The following is a 16,844-nucleotide window of genomic DNA, read 5'->3' as shown; positions in this document are numbered from 1 at the left end:
ACAAAATCTAGATATGGGACGAAGAGAGAGAACAGCTGATAGAAAATTCAAAAAACTAATAAACGAAGAACAGCGGCTGAAATATGATATTGACATGGCCAAAAAAAGACTCGGAAATGCAAACGGTTAACGAAAACAAAATATCGCACACAAAATAAAGAAAGAATCTCAATAAGAAGAAAAGAACAAAACTAATGGGTTTTGTTCTTTTCTCTGGAATATGGAATGGGCTCTTGGAATATTAGAACCATGCTGGCAGCAGGTAAGATGCAAGAAATAGCCCTTGAAATGAAAAAATACCAACTAGAAATCCTAGCCGTACAGGAAATACGATGGAAGAAAGAAGGAAAAATTGAGAAGAAAAACTTTAGCATGTATTATTCGGGAGAAAACAAACAGGGAACGAATGGTACGGCATTTATGGTGAACAAAAAAATGAGGGAAAAGCTGATACAATTCAAAGCAGTTAATGAAAGGATATTTTACATAAGAAAATAAACAAGCCCACATCTCGATAGTCAATTGCTATGCACCCACCGAAGAAGCAAACCAAGAAGATAAAACAGAATTCTAAGACATCCTGGAAGAAACCTGTGAAAGTATTCCGAGGAATGACATATTAATAAAATTGGGTGATTTCAATGCAAAGATCGGAAAGGAGGACTATAATCGTAATGTAGCTGGCAAAGAAACTATTCATGAAACTACGAATGATAATGGAGGAGAAATCTGCAACCTAGCAGCAGCAACAAATACATATATAGTTAGTACTGGGCATAAACATAAAAAAGAAAACAAAATAACATGGATGATACCAGGAAGAATGGATGGAAACCAAATAAATCATACTCTAATTTCGAAAAAGTGGACACAAATAGTACAAGACGTAAGGTCATATAGAGGGGCAAATGGAGGCACTGACCACATATTGTTGATAGCAAAACTTAAGATGAAAATAATCAAAGCAAATAATCATAAGGAAGGAAAAAGGAGGAAATGGAATATAGCCAATCTGAAAACGCAAGAAACAAAGCAACAATATACAGAACAACTGGAACAGAAATTGGGTCAGTACGAGCACATAGAAATAGAAGGAGAATGGAAAAACATAAACAAATGGCTACAAAGTGCCGAACAGGAACAACTGGACCAATATAGAAAAGAAAAACAAGAAGCATTGAAACTCTATAGAAGAAAGAAGAACACATGGATCTCTGAACAAATGCAAGAATTAGAAACGAATAATAAAGACAACAAGAAATTGTTCGAATAGATAAAACAACAACACAGTACCAAAAAATCTGTCACAAAAATAAACAAAAAAGATTGGGAAAAACATTTCACGGACCTATACAAAAACGACAATAAGGCATATTCAGAGGATGAGGATATAAGAGATAACAGAGATGAAGAGGAAGTACTTATTAGGAATTCATGGAGGTATTAAAACAACTAAAACTAAACAAAACGCCAGGGCCAGATGAAATCAAAAACGAACTGATCATCAATGGCGGAGAGGAGCTCACGAAGCGAATGCACAAGTTAATGGTTACAATTTGGAAGGACGAAAGCATGCCAATAGAATGGAAAAACGGACACATCGCACCAATCTTTAAGAAAGGAGATCCAACTAAGTGCTGCAACTACAGACCAATTATGCTACTAAATACAACGTATAAGAAATTGACCACAATTATAAGAAACCGACTAAATCAATCCACAGAAAAAATTATAAGACCATATCAACAGGGTTTTAGAACAATAGATCAAAGGAAGATCAACAATAGATGCAATACACGTACTGGCACAAACAATTGAAAAAAGCTATGAACATGACATAGAATTACACATACTATTCATCGACTTCTAACAGGCCTTCAACAGCATATACAGACAACAATTATTAAAAGAAATAAAAAAAATGGAGATACCGGCAAAATTAATAAGACTAACTAGAATGACAATAAAAGACTCAACAGCAAAAGTTAAAAGAAATGAGGGCGATACAAATGACATCAAATTAGAACTTGAAGTAAGACAAGGAGACAGTCTGTCAACGACAAACGACACTATTTAATATCGCTCTAGAAGGAGTAATTAGGGACACAGGGCTGAAAAAGACAATTATTCAAAGCTCAACACAGATCATAGGATATGAAGATGAACTGGGACTGGTAGCACGAGATAAAAAAAGACTAGAAGAGGCACTTTTAACCCTGGTAAGAGAAGCAAAGACGAGAGGACTAATAACCAATCAGAATAAAACAAAAAATCTTATAAGCACACGAGACAATGTAAACAGAATAGCAGAAATAAAGATAGGTGAAAATACATTCCAGAGAGTAGATTGCTTCAAATACCTGGGGGTGATGGTGGACGGCAAAAACGGAAGGAGTATAGAGATAAACGACAGAATTAAAGCAGGTAATAGAGTATATTGGAAATATCACCAACTACTCAAGGACAAAAACCTGAGCAAAAAAAAAACAAAATCAAAAATATACACAGCAGCAATCAGATCAGTGATAGCCTATGGAGCAGAAGTAATGTGCCTTACGAAAAAAGACGAAGAAAAGTTAAAAATAATTGAGAGAAAAATTATAAGGATACATGGCCCAGTAAAGACAGAAACAGGGGAATATTGAAAGCTGATGAACCATGAAATAATAAATATAAATAAAGGAGAAGATATAGTAAAATTCATTAAAGCACAAAGCCTCAGATGGTTTGGGCACACACAAAGAAGAGGGGTAGAAGAACTGATCAGGAAGATAATGAACTGGAAACCAGTAAAAAATAGACCAAGAGGAAGACCAAAAATTAGATGGGAAGATCAACTGCTAGACGATATATCAAAGATGGAAATTGCAAACTGGAGAGAAAAGATTCAGGACCGGAGAGAGTGGAAGAAGATAGTAGAGAGGGCAAAAAAACATCACAACCTATGAACTAAGACCTAAAGGAAAAGCGGATTAATTTACCGCGTGAAATGGATTAAAAGAGCTCATATTTGATCGAACTATACTCTAACAAGAGTGAACGGTACATATAATAATTCCAGGTATGTACCTGTATAAATTACCCTCCTTGAAGTTGGTGTAAAAGGTATTCACCATTTATGTATTGTCTTTTGGAAGGATTACTAGAGAAAATCCAAATACATTTTGAAAAAATGGCTGAAATCGCTGAAATTCTTGTAACAGATTCCGTAATGAGTGTACATGGGTGGTAAATGATTTTAAATTTCACTTAAAGAAAGTGCTAAAAAGTCTAAAACATTTATGGTACTGTTCTGCATCTGGTTTCCAGGCAACCTGTTATACCGACGGTTAGTTTTTTTAATATTTTGAGTAGTAACTATGTTGTTTATCAACAATTTGATATCAAAAATGCCCATTTTGCCATTTTTTGTCTACCAGTAAGAAGAAAAACATTCAAAACAAAATTTAAGATAACCGCATTATAGAGCATGTAAAACAATTTAAACAAGGTTTTATAAATTTCGCTATACTTAATTGTTGCTTATAAAACTATAAATTAAGTCAGTTTAACGTTAATATAACTTATGTAAAAGTACAACTTATATCTCGATATTACGTGAAATAGCTCAAAGAAATGAGTAAAAATACACGGTTTTTATGACACTCAGTGTAACTACGTAACAATTGTTTTAGTTTCTATATGGACGGAATAACAAAATTTATGTACATCTGACCAATTTTTTCTCAATTTAATTATTTATTGACAATTTAAATGAAAAATAGCCGATTTTAAGAATTTTCATCTATAAGTTACAATGTTTTACCAAAAAACTGAAAAAAGAACCGATTAGTTTATTGAAATAGCCTTAAAATGAGTTGAAGTAAAATAGAATTGGAGCTTTGTTTATCAATAAACATTGACTATTGAAATTTATTTCTTACGTTTTAAGCTAACTACCTGAGGTACCCCTAAACCCTAAAAATATCATCAAAACGACGATTTTGAAGCTCTTCCGACTGGATTAAAGAAGCTATTATCGATTCAAACAAAAGTTGTGTATTTTTAATTCTAAATTTCAACTATTTAATTAAAAATAAAGTGTTTCAGTTGAAAATTCAAAGTTGCTACACCCACCGGTTTCGCAGGCAGAATAAGAACCCTGCTATTGCATAAGTATATAGATTTTGAAAAACCATTCAAAAAGCATTCCAAAGTTTTTTCGATATGCCGTCTAGTTCTCGAGATATTTGACAATCGCCTTTCTGGACAGAGCCCTTAAATAATGTAAACATTCTTATTCAAGCTAGACATAAGCCGAGTGAGAGAGATGACCGTGAAATTCATTTGCGATGTTTCCAAATTTACCGGATCTCGGGTTGTCTGCAAAATATATATTTACCATATACACAACGGATCGCGCGAGCTGCCCTCTACAGCGGATTTAGTGGAACCACTGCAATATAAAATTCACCAAAAGGGGTGCAAAATGAGGTCCAGACAAAAATCGATTTCCTTGTACCCTAACCATTGTTACATCGAGATGTCACTATATACACGTGAATACAAGGTGAGATCCAAAATCGGATCTCGCCTTGCAAAACGGATCTCATCTTATATAGCTTATGATACAAACGGATCTCGCCTTGATATGAAGACATATATATATATATATATATATATATATATATATATATATATATATATATATATATATATATATATATATTGTTGTGATCTACTTTGATTAATTAATCAATTCATTATCTCATTAATCAAAACAAATCAAACATAAATAAATTGTAAATCTCAGGGCTAAATTATGCTATCAATACTTACTTTCGTGGCTTCAAAATATTTCTCAATGGCTTCCTAATAGGGATTGATAAAAGAGAATAAAATAATACACATATGAATTTCAATTAGAAATTATAAGAGTCGTTTAATTTATCTAATGGAAATAAATGTTTTAATATTGCAAATTTCAATTATTCTTCTATCTTTATTTTATCTAACAATTATGAAAATAGGAATCTTATTTCTTTTTGTCTCCAAATTTGTTTTTAAATAATTAATTATGAATCTCTCTACCTCGGCTATACAGGATGCTCTACCTGTTCAAAATTTTTTTGATATAAAAAAAATTATTTTATCAGTATTATTGTATAAAAAAAATCACTAGAATGATTTATAAGTAACGAAATTGATTGAGGTTTGATGATTTTATAATAGTGAAATGTGTAGTTCAATATGCACTGTGGTATTTAATACGTAAAACCATACATTCATGTCTCAACAAAAAATAAAACTAACCTTTGCTGATGAGTCGACAATGTCTTCACACAAAACACGTTTCCTTCCTGGCTGGTGTTGCGATCCAAAGAAACTCGTCCACGTTTTCCAATAATGTGCCTGCTCCTCTGCAAACTCGTTCTCACCTCTCCTCACTATGCCTCGTACAGTACTCGTTCCGGCTTTCTCCTGATGCAAGTATTCCAACTTTTTGAAATACTTAAAACAAACACTGGATACTTTAGACTCAAGGAGTTATATCATCTCTCGACTTGGCCTATTACTCGTTCCACGATATGACGCTTGTCACTTTTCCAAAAAACCAACCGGCGTTTTACTTTTTTTGTACACTGCACTCAAAACTGGACTTCTCCTTTTGATCCAACAAAACAGACTGACCCTCTCTCCTCATTCATTCTCATCCTTCCAAATCGTTCCCCTCCAGAATTCATTTTCCAGCCAATCAAAAACAAATTTCAATCATGACGTATTTACCACAAACTCTTTCCTTTTCTAAACATGTCTTTATGGATTTCCAAGAAAAAATAATATTCCGACTATTCTAATTCTATTTTCTACACTAATCATATTTTTATCTATGTTTTAAGAATCTTAATACACAGGTATATTTTAACTATCTATTATGTACCGTTCGGCTAATGAGTTACCTATCTGCATTTCTTGAAAAACTTAATGACCTATTCTTTGTTTGATAAAATATAATGTCCGTGGTTTTGATAAACAGTTCAAAGAACACTTTCTTAAACCATCACCCTAATTGCTTACTTATAAAGCATTGTTCCTGGGGCTAGTAAACAATTCTGCGAAAACACTTTCTTAAAAACTAGCACTATTTTTAAAAAATTTGTCTTATACAGGGTGTTCAAAATTTATATGCTCGTGGTTGAGAAATATGAAAATTTTTATTTTAATTTGAATTTTAAATATAAATACAGTCTTTTATTTCTCATGTCAAATAGGATATATATATATATATATATATATATATATATATATATATATATATATATATAAAAACATGAGATGTAGATCCTTGAAACACACTCAGTGATCAAAAGATCCAAGGTTAATGGTTTGACGACCACTCGTACGAAATCAAACAGATGAAATAGAGAATGTGGAAAAATCCCCTTACGAACAATTCACACATCCACCATATATATATATATATATATATATATATATATATATATATATATATATAAATAGTTGGTTTTTAATTCCTGGGTTTGCGGTCTGTTATAAATAAAACACTTGATTTTGCTTAGACGTTTCGGCTGTTTGCCATTTTCAATAAGCACTTTTAATTATTAAACATTACACTGTTAACAAACATATTTTATATACCATACACGTAATATTTTGAAAATTTAAAAAAATGCACATCGTGTTTCTCTAAGATGTTATGAGAGAATGCCAGGCATGGGCATTGGGCATTAGGGTGGTTCGAAAAAAACCCTTTTTCCCATTTCAGATCGCCACAGTGCGCAAAAGTTGCCATTGGAATAGACCTGAAAAAAGCACCAATTATTATCCTTTTACTAATCTTTACCTATCGTTACCAATGGCAAATTTTGCGCACTGTGGCGATCTGAAATGGGAAAAAGGGTTTTTTTCGAACCACCCTAATGCCCAATGCCCATGCCTGGCATTCTCTCATAACATCTTAGAGAAACACGATGTGCATTTTTTTAAATTTTCAAAATATTACGTGTATGGTATATAAAATATGTTTGTTAACAGTGTAATGTTTAATAATTAAAAGTGCTTATTGAAAATGGCAAACAGCCGAAACGTCTAAGCAAAATCAAGTGTTTTATTTATAACAGACCGCAAACCCAGGAATTAGAAACCAACTATTTAAAAATTCACGGTCAGGAAATAAGCAATATATATATATATATATATATATATATATATATATATATATATATATATATATATATATATATATATATATATATATATATATATATATATTGATAAGGGGTACCTTGTCGCCTCAGAAACGGTGAATCGGTAGACGTTGTCGCCTCATATATGACGTTGTCGCCTCACTTTGGTGAGGCGACAACGTTTTGGGCTGAAAATTTCAGGACAGCTTCCCAACCACCTTATGAGTCGATGTGCAAAAAATAGTTTTGAGGTGACAACGTACCCCTTTTCACTATTTTTTGGTTCGTTAGTTCGGCAGTATATCACTGGCGCTAGTATCGGCATTGCAGCAGTGACTGGCTGTATGTTGTCGCCTCAGCATATAAATTCTACTTTTTGTTTAACAACCGGTACCTTGTTGCCTCAGATTTTGGCAACGTCGCTTTCAGTTTGCATTGGGTATTAGGTCGTGAAATATAAAAATATGCGCCGTCGGTACCGTAACAAGGCAGCTAAAAACTTTATGATATAAGTTACAGCTTACGATTTAAAATTGTTGCCCTTATACAGGGTGTCCAGAAACTCTACCGACACACGAAAAAAGGAGATTCCTCAGATAATTTTAAGATAATTTAACCCAATTCACTTAGTCCGAAAATGCTTCCTAAGGGAGCTAGAGTTCTTTGAAGATGGCGTCTTGTAATTAGTTTCTCTTAAATAGCGCCAGAACGCTTCTATTTAGAAAAACGAAAATTATTACGCATATTTATCATCCAGATATAAATCCATTCCATTCATTGTGGATTTCCAGTACCGGTCATAGGCGCCCGTTTTGGGTACGGCAACGGTTATTTTATCCCATACCTTTTTTATTTAATTTTTAAGCATTTTTGACTATGGATTATTAAATTGTGAATTATTCTAGTACTAATAGGTACTCTTGCTTTAAGTCCATAGAATATACAATTTTCTAGAAACATCGATTTGAAAATTTTTCGTTTCTTGAATTAAAAAAAAAATAAAAAAACTATTTAGAAAACGAAAACTGGTACGTTTGTTTATATCCCAGAGATGAATCGGTTTCATTAATTGCAAATTTTTAGTACCGGTCATATGCGTCCGTTTTGGGTAGGTCAACGGTTATTTTATCGCATAACTTTTTGTCTTTCATTTTTAAGCATTTTTGACACTAGATTATCAAATTATGAGGTATTCTGGTACTAAAAGTTACTCTTGCTTCAAGTTGGTAAAATACACCGTTTTTTTTAATTCTTTTCAAATTCAAAAAACAAAAAATTTTCAAATAAATTTTTCTAGAAATCTATGTGTCCTACCGAATTAAAGCAAGAGTATCTTTTAATTCTAGAATACCTCACAATTTAAAAATCCAGAGTCAAAAATACTTAAACGCTAAAGACAAAAAAGTTATGCTATAAAATAACCGTTGCCCTACCCAAAATGGACGCCTATGACCGGTACTAAAAATTCACAGTCGATGGAATCGATTTATTCCTGGAAGATGAATAGGCTTACCAAATTTCGTTTTTCTAAATAGAAGCGTTTTGGAGGTATTTAAGAAAAACTAATTACTAGATGCCATCTTCCAAGAGCTCTAGCTCCCTTAGGAAACATTTTCGGACTAGGTGAATTGGGTTAAATTGTCTTAGGAAAATATCTGAAGAATCACCTGTCTTCGTTTGTAGGTAGAGTTTCTGGACACCCTGTATAAACAAGTTCTATAAGAGAGAGAGCATGCCGGAATAAAAATATGTTAGCTGGTCGCATAGGAATTAATAAAAATTACAAACAGAATATTAGTAATCATGGAGCGTATGTAATACTTAAGTAGTTGTTATAGTATGGAACTGAACAAGTCTATGCCCCAAAGGATCATGAAGACGAAAGGATAGGAAAATTCTAACCAGTCATTAATTTAATCCTAAAAAATAAAAAATTCATTATATTATGTGATTTTATTACAAAAGTAAGAACATAAATGATTTTTTTCTGTAACAGCAGTAGGAAAAAAAATAACAGTTATGACAAAGGATAAACACTGATATACCTACTATCGAAATTACAGAAAGTTGAAAAACACTAAAATAAACCTGAATGGCTTATACTCTGGGCTAATTAGCAAAATTCATGGAAAAGTTATTTACCAGCAATTTTATTGCTGGAATCGAATTATAAGATCCTATATATTAATAATATAGGTATGCAAAGTCCGCAGATAGTGTGCTACTTTTTTTATAAACAAAATGGCGCCGACAAATCGTATTTTTTCAATTATTGCTCTATAACTCCGAAGATTTTAACTTTACAACAAAAACACCCAAATAAAAATTCACCAAAATTAAATTCTGCATAGAGATATGTTTTTCACGATTTGCTCCGACGAAAATTTTCCTCGGAAAATGCGGGTTTCCCTAACAAAAACTATAATTTCCAAATAAAGTTTTAGGTAAGTAATTATTAATCAATAATTAAATAACTTAGTGACATCAAAGATTTCTTGGTATAGATTGTAATTCCAGAAGCTGGTGAAAATTAAACGAATATTTTAGCAACAATTCAATTGTTAATTAACAATTTACGATGGCAATAATAACCAAAATAATCATGATACATTGATCAAACTTATAAAGATTATACAGATGAGATGCTTGTTTAATATTTTATCGACAAAATATAAATTTTTCTTTTTTTTGCATAATCTTTAAATTTTGAAAAAAAATAGTTATAATACGTTGGTCTAATTAGTAAAGTACAAAGAAAGGTTATTTACCAGCAATTTTATTGCTTTAGTCGAATTATAAGATCCTATATATTATTAATATAGATATACAAAGTCCACAGATAGTGTGCTACTTTTTTTATAAACAAAATGGCGCCGACAAATCGTATTTTTTTCAATTATTGCTCTATAACTCCGAAGATTTTAACTTTACACCAAAAATACTCAAATTAAAATTCACCCCAATTTAATTCTACATAGAGGCATGTTTTTCCCGATTTGCTCCGACGAAAATTTTCCTCGGAAAATGTGGGTTTTCCCAACAAAATCTCGAATTTTCAAATAATTTTTTTGGGCCAGTAATTATTTATCAATAATTATATAGCTTGGTGAAATAAAAGCTTTCTTGGTATAGATTATAAATTCAGAAGCCGGTTAAAACGAAACGAATATTTTAGCAACAATTCAATTGTTAATTAACAATTTACAGTCGCAATAACAACCAAAATAATCATGAGACATTGATCAAACTTAGAAAGATTATAAAGGTGTGATGCCTATTTAATATTTTGTCGACAAAATATAAATTTTTCATTTTTTTGCATAATCTTTAAATGTTTAAAAAAAATTGTTATAAACAAATTAACATTTCTTAGAAATTGTTTATTATATTCTAATTTTAAAAAATACTTAAAATGCGTATTTCATAGGTCTTGAAAATGAATGCTTTAAAAAAATTTTCCAACCATTTGCAAAAAAGTTAGGAAACAGCAAAATAAATATACGATATCTTCACTGTTTATAATTTGTTTTAATTGTTTCAAAGCTTAAAAGTGAGTCTATGGTACAATCTAATTACTCACAAAGAATGTCAAAAATTAGTGCAATGGTTATATTTTAATCAAAGATTAAATATACTTTTTTTTGTAATTTTTAGCGCGAAAGTAGGCTTGATACAGAGCCGGAGATAAAATGTTCACTCGAAGCGACTGACACGCTTAAACTCGCGCGAGTTGTGTATGTGGGCGGGTAGCTACGGTACTGTATTATTCTACTTTCGCGCGTGTAAATTACAAAAAAATATATTTATAATCTTTAATTAAAATATAACCATTAAGCTGATAATCGATATTGTTTTATAAATAATTAGCTTGTACTTTAAACTCCCTTCTACACTTTGAAAGAATTTAAAAAAATTATTAACACCGTAGTAATCGTATGTTTATTTGCTATTTCATAACTTTTTTGCAAATGGTTGCAAAAAAGTTTTAAAGCATTCATTTTCAAGATATTTGAAATGCGCATTTTAGCTATTTTTTAAAATTATAATATAATAAAAACTTTCTGAGAAACGTTAATTTGTTTATAACTATTTTTTTTTAAACATTTAAAGATTATGCAAAAAAATAAAAAAATTTATATTTTGTCGACAAAATGTTAAATAGGCATCTCATCTTTATAAGATTTCAACGTTTGATCAGTGTATCATAAATATTTTGGTTATTATTGCGACCGTAAATTATTAATTAACAATTGAATTATTGCTAAAATATTCGTTTAATTTTCACCAGCTTTTGGAACTATAATCTAAACCAAGAAGGCTTTTAAGTCACCAAATTATTTAATTATTGGTAAATAATTACTTATCTAAAACTTTATTTGAAAATTAAAGATTTTGTTGGGAAAACCCGCATTTTCCGAGGAAAATTTTCGTCGGAGCAGATCGGGAAAAACACGTCTATATGCAGAATTTAATCACGGTGAATTTTTATTTGAGTGTTTTTGTTGTAAAATTAAAATCTTCTGAGTTCTAGAGCAATAATTGAAAAAAACACGATTTTCGGGCGCCATTTTGTTTATAAAAAAAGTAGCACACTACCTGAGGGCTTTGCATACCTATATTAATAATATATAGGATCTTATAATTCGATTCCAGCAATAAAATTGCTGGTAAATAACTTTTCCCAAAAATGGCCTATTCTCCGATAATCAGCCCAGACTATTAACACAAATAAAAAAAACTATGTAAAACCAAAATAAATATCTTTATGTGGGTGACATACAAACGGGAGTCAATCTAAGTAAATTTAGTATAGGAATTTATCATTGAGCAGTAATAGCAACAGTTTCAAAAATCTCAAAAATGAAACAACAAAACACTATCCAACATCAGAAGTTTACTACTTCTGCTCTGAAAGAAAAACCCGTGTTCTGACATTTAAATGTTTGAATAGAAATGACAACAGTAATATTTCAAGCAAAAAAATATAGGACGATAAAATGAGAAACTAACAAAAATAAATTGACAAGACATGAAACGAACAAAATAACTGAAAATAAGATCTTGATAGATGGCGATATAAAGAAAACACGGGAAATACATATCATCGAAGTACCCTTATTTTATTATTTATTTTATTTACCATTGATATTGCTCACCAGATTAATATCCTTATAGGTAATTTGCATGTTTGTGCTTATTTGTTTACGATTTTTTCTAGCCCTTCAACTGATGCGTTATCTTTCCTGATCCTCATATATTTAGGTTCCTTAATATTAGGATTCAGTCCATAACGCTGACTCACTTCTGTAACTTTATTGATTATGTCTTGTAAGCCTTCTAGCTAGACTATTAGCAAATGACGGTATCATTATAAACGACATAACAGAATTTGCAAGCAAAAAACCGTGGTGGTTCCAGTAATAATTACGTTTCTGAATCGCAAACCCTTACAGCATGTGTAATGGATCCAAAAAACGTTGTCCCCAAATTAAATGTTAAGGAACAAGAGTCTTCTACAAAACGAAAGATGTATAGCATTTACATTTACGTTAATTCTGATAATTCTTACTTAAAAAACCATACGATAGAGGGTATAAACTATGCATGTAGTGGAAGAATGCGAACCCTCTCTATATTTATTATTAAGTATAGAACGATGGTAAATAATAATACGATTGCTTTAAAGCATATTTTAAGACCCAAAAATTTTGACGATCTCAAGTGCTCTAAGAGTTTTATATGTCAAAAATGAATAACCATTTTCAATTTCGTTGCAACCCGAAACTACAGGCGCATCATATTCTAGTCCAATCAGAGAGCGCTGCAAGCGCCTCTACAGGTTTCGAAACTTATTAGTCTCTCATCAGGAGGCACATATGCTGCTCTCTCTGACCCAACTAGGACAAACCCCGGCGTGCAGTCACGAATTGCAACGAACGAAATGTCTGGGATGCCCTAGCGGCAACTGCTAGCAAAAGACTAAGTTTTCAAACTAATAGCACATAAAACAACACCAAAAATGTTGCTCCACATCCTACCAGATTGAAAACAATGGGAACCTTCTCTGGTTATACCTTTGAGGCTTCTAAAATTTGCAAGCCATAACGGATGCTGAGACTAAGGAAGATGAGGGAATTTTACAATTTATAATTCACGTCTCATCTGCTCAGCGAGGTAAAGTTCCAACGAGAATTGTTCCCTTCGTACTCCAATCAGAGTAAACATGTAAATCAAAAATTAATAAGCATTTTCAATTTCGTTGCAACACGAAACTACTTAGTCTTTAGTTTTATATGTATACAATAGTTTTAAAAAGACCTTCAGTTCTCCTACTCGTATTATCGCGTTGCACTTGGGTACGTACCTAAAACTATGCTGCTATGAACACCTCCATTTAATACTAAAAGAATCAGCTGATTTTATGTGTACAACAGAAAGACAAATACAGGAATTGGCCAAGGGCTATAAATACATAATTTGAAAACGTTGCTGACAAATCGTTGGAGTTTGGAAATTGCTTCTCTCGCTAACAAAGATATTCAAGAACAAAAATTGCCAAAGCTAGTACCACTAAGTGATATTGAAATATTTTGAGAAGAAAGTATTAAAATTGGTGTGAAGTGTCAGAAGATGTTTGAGAGCAATATTAATAATGTTGAAACATAAAAATTTAGTTAACTATGCTCTAGCATTAGCCATTATTTTTAACAGAAGACGAATAGGTGATGTTCAGTATTTAAAAATTCAGCAATCTAGTAACGAAAGATAAACGGATTTCAGTGATTTTGAAAATGTTTTAACTGAAGGAGAAAAGGCACTTACGAGAGGACACAAAATTCCAGTGTGTTCTGGTAAAGGTTCTTGAGCTGTTGTTATTTTACTTCCAAAAATGTTGCAAGGTTTCATAGAAACTTTAATAAAACATAGACATAAATACATGTCTGACGTCGTCCGACGTTAATAACTATATGTTTGCAGTTCCAGGCAGTAAGCTAAAATGGGACAAAGGGGATGTTTCGATCCGTAAAGTGACAAGCAAAATTATTTTAACAAACTCTGAAGCTATATCAAGCAACAAATTACGCAAAAATATTGCAACACTAGCACAAATTTTAAGTATGTCCAAAAATTAAACCTAAAGAATTTGTCAAGTTTATGGGGCATGACGAAAAAATGCATGATGAATGTTATGAATTACCTGCTGACATTTATCAAACCGTAAAATTGTCAAAATTTTTAATAGTAATGGAAAGAACTAGATTTTCACCACGATTGAGAAAAATGCGGAAGAAAATAAAAAAAGCAATCTTCAAAATACGAATATTAATTTTTTTAAGTATTGCAGGTATGCAAAAAGTTAAAAAAAAGTAAAGCGTTGGTTGCAAAAGATAACGTTCTGGCTCAAACAAGTAAATAATTTAAAACGGACAGTGACGATAAGTACTATCCAAATAAAAAAACTACTCAAAGCATCAAAAAACCAAGCAAGGGAAGATTCCGAATGCGAATCATATGTGCCTCCACGAAGAAGAAATATTAAAAAACAAACCTTTTAAGAGAACACTTTTCAAATTATATTCAAGATGGCGTATATCCATCTAGATAAAAAGATGAATTCCAATATTATAAAATCAAAAATTCAACATCTTATAAAAATAAAATATGTAGGTATGGCACATGTAAGTTTTTTATATGATGCTTAAGTGAAAATATAGAAATATTTTTTTTTTACTTTTTGTTGCTATTTTTATAATTTTTTTTTATTCTTAGATATAATAAACATCTAACCAACGCCTCAATTAAAGGGTTTGACATTAAAACAAAACATAATGAAATCATTTTTGTAGAAAAAAAAATTAAATAGGTACCTAAAAACCTAGTTTTGAGTTTTTCTCAAAATTTTTTGAGATTAGGATGAAAAGACCACTACACAAATTGTAGATTTTTTTATCGCCCACAGCTTTTGCGTTGAATTTTTTTAAACGATGCAATGTTTAGCTAGAAATTTCAGAAAACCATTTTCGCCCTTAAAACCACCCCACCTTCACCACCTTATGGATTATTTTCGTACACTTTGCTGTAAGAATACGTTTTGTTGGAACATTTTTACAGCTATGTATACTAGTTCACTGATTTTTAATTAAAATTTTTAAATAAACCGTTGACACTTTTTTCTGTGAGATAGATAATATGTTTACTGCAAATAATAAATTATATCGTTAAGAGCCTTTATAATTTTACTGTATAAGAGCAATAATTCACACAAAATAACTTGGCGTAGCTTAATTTATTGCAAAATACTAGCTTTGGAATATCTACTAATAAAAAATTTTTAAACATATAATCCAAACAAACCATGTTCATATCTTAAGCTTATTTAAAATATCAAAAATAACCATCCTTTATTTTTAATGTAAACAACAATAGAACATGTGAACAAATTCCCACTATTTCTTTACCTATATCCGTAATAAATACCTATACTACCTCTCGCTGTGCACCAAAGTTCGACTCACTCAATCCTTTATTCATTTTCGAATCTTTGGCAACGCCGTCTGAGGCAACAACGTACCGGATTTCATTCTTAGCCATATATAGTTGTGAGGCGACAGCGCATTGGATTTAATCGTAAATTTATATATAAAAAAAACATTTAAAATCGTTTCCCCTCTTTAGAAATTCTTAATTAGAAAGTTCCCCTCATTGTATATATGCATATATTTTTTGAAAAAAAGAACTACAAAAGGGTGAGGCGAGGTCGTCATAGTTTTCACCGCGAGGCGACAACGTACCTTTTATCGATATATATATATATATATATATATACACACACCGGCAAAATTAGCCGAACACCTTAAAAATGGGACATGTTTGATGTCACGAATTTCCTAAACCAGTGGTCCGATTCGAGTGATTCTTTTAGTATGTTATAGCCTTATTATTTAAGAATATCTTTGTAATAATATTGTTGCTAGACAGCTAAATATCATTTTATACCGGGTGTAACAATAATACTGTGTTTTTTTCTTAAAGTTTGGAACACCCTGTGGACTATTCTAGCATATATAAAATATTGAAATTAAAACTCAGTTATAGCCTTAGGTTTTCTTAACATTTTCTTTTTTGATTCATTTGCTCATGTTGAAAAATAAAAAAGTTATGGGCTTTTACAACTAGCCATGTTTTTCATCGATAAATCCTCATAGTAGGGGAGGAAAGTATGCTAAATTTGCAGTTACTCGAGCGTTATGGGGACCTATTGGATTGTGAATAGTATGTGCTAAAACCATAAAAATGTTAAGTTTTCCGTATAGTGGGGGACATTTCATTTTTTAATTTATTTTCCATTTGAAACAATCTTTTTTTTCCGATTATAGCCCGATCGATCCATAATTCGAAAAAATGTGTCGAATAAAAGTTGCTTATTTTTACGTAAAGAATACAAATCTGCAATAAAAATTGGGGCTCATATTTAAGATTTTAAATTAAATCCCCCATCCCACCTCCGTGGGGGGACGTGTTTGGTGCCATTCGATAGATTTTTCAAAAATATTGAATACGTGTATTTTGCAGTTTTTTGATCTAATGTTCAGCTAGTTCAGCTGAAATCCACGGGAGGTCGTCATTGTGACATCGCTTACATCTTTTATTAATTAA

At 31.4% G+C, this 16,844-nt stretch overlaps 1 protein-coding gene across 2 annotated transcripts in view; it reads left to right on the top strand.

The window, feature by feature from the left end:
- LOC126888143 (1-acyl-sn-glycerol-3-phosphate acyltransferase delta-like) overlaps positions 1 to 16,844 on the top strand; it is a 491,980-nt gene that overhangs the window by 359,579 nt on the left and 115,557 nt on the right. The window lies entirely within an intron of this gene.

Source organism: Diabrotica virgifera, chromosome 7 (genome assembly GCF_917563875.1).
Source record: "Diabrotica virgifera virgifera chromosome 7, PGI_DIABVI_V3a".
In the NCBI taxonomy this organism is placed as follows: domain Eukaryota; kingdom Metazoa; phylum Arthropoda; class Insecta; order Coleoptera; family Chrysomelidae; genus Diabrotica; species Diabrotica virgifera.
Note: the sequence above shows the minus strand (reverse complement) of the source record. Positions and strands in the feature narration are given on the sequence as shown.